The sequence below is a fragment of the Mus musculus genome, chromosome 12 (assembly GCF_000001635.26).
Source record: "Mus musculus strain C57BL/6J chromosome 12, GRCm38.p6 C57BL/6J".
Classification (NCBI taxonomy): Eukaryota; Metazoa; Chordata; class Mammalia; order Rodentia; family Muridae; genus Mus; species Mus musculus.
In genome coordinates, this window is record NC_000078.6 from 98598233 (window position 1) to 98599826 (window position 1594).

At 39.5% G+C, this 1594-nt stretch overlaps 1 non-coding gene across 1 annotated transcript; it reads left to right on the forward strand.

Moving 5' to 3' along the window:
- The first annotated feature begins 800 nt into the window (after positions 1-800).
- Positions 801-863, forward strand: Gm25486. The gene has a single exon (XR_003950311.1). It is a non-coding gene; the product is annotated as a U7 small nuclear RNA (small nuclear RNA).
- The last annotated feature ends 731 nt before the right edge of the window (positions 864-1594 follow it).

Consider the following 1594-nt stretch of genomic DNA (forward strand, 5'->3'; position numbering starts at 1 on the left):
GACACAGTTCCTACCCCTGGAGCAGAGCGAGCGGGGTATGGGCCTTCTCAAGTATCTAAAGCCTGTTTGTATGATAGTGTATATAAATATTACTTTATGTTCCTCCTTTGGGAGATGTTTCTCCCTGCCAAGATGAATGACTCCATGATAATTAGAAACAGCAAGAATCCAGGAGGCCAGGGTGTGTCTAATGTCCCTCAGCAAAGATGATAAATGCTGCCACCTTCAGGACAGCTCTTAAGACGGTGGAAATGAACTCTGAAAATATGAGTTCAAAAATATATAAACAGGATTTCTCAATTATGCAAAATATAAGGATTCAATATGAATTATATGAGGGGCTTCACAGATCTAAAAGAACAAAGGCAGCTGCACCATGAGCCAGTTTGTCAGAAAAATATTAAGGAAGGAGATAAAGAGCTTTGGAGAGTGGTGATCCCAGGGCAGGATCCCACTCAGCTAAGTTTATTGTTTGTGAGGACAAAAACAGGTAGATTCAGGAGTTCAAGGTCAGCCTGGGACAGAGCAAGTTTAGGCCCAGGGGTGGTGGTAGTGATGCTCTCAATGAGATCCTACCCAGCTAGGTTATTTTCTGTGCTTACAAAGGCAGGCAGATCTCTGAATGCATTTGCCATGTTAAAAAGCAATGTACCTGCTGTCTTCTAAGTATCAAGGAGTAAGGCCATAAAATGCTAATTCATGGGATAATCAAAAGGGAACCTGGGTAAATGATTGACCTTAGATGTAAATAAAAGACTGGGCTTTGATATGCAAGAAAGAACTACCAAGAACTGCTTGGAGAGTGAGCACAGATCTTTTAGAATTTTTCTAACAGGATTTCTGACCTTGGTCAGAAAACCCACGAATTATTAGAAATGTCTCCAAGTTCAAATCACAGCAGCTAGAGGTGCGTGGTAAACATCACACATTAAAGAAATGCCTACCATAAACTTGAACACTTAAAATTATACAGCACATAAGAAAATGAGGGTGTGCCCACTATATACTTAAAAAATAAAAATTAAATTAAATTAAATAAAACCTCTTACCATTCAGGGAAGGACAGTACACACACCACACAAGAGACACTATTTGAGTGGCCAAGTTATGGGCAGAGAAATACTCCACTTTATTAGTCACCAGCAAAATGCAAATTGAAGCTACTACCCAATTGTTGAAAAATAACAAGTGTTGGGGAGCATATGTAGCAACCCAGATTTCTCATTCAAGACTGCTGTGAGTGTAAACTAGCAATCATTTGGAAAGCTATTTGGCAGTCCTGTTAACATCAGCACATGACACAGAACTGTCACTCCCAGATCTATCTCCAAGCAATATGATCAGGAATGTTCATTAGAAGCCTGGTTTGTCATGGTCCAAAACAACAACAACAACAACAAAAACTGTCCAAATATCCATCAGTAGTAGGATAGGTCCATAATTTGAGATACAGTTGTTCATTTTAATGGCCTGCAGCACAATGAACAAACAATAATCACAAGTAGCAACAAGACTGCCTCACACACATCAAGTTAAAGGAAGGAAACCAGATCCACGAATACATGGATCATACGTTGTATCATTCCACTTACAT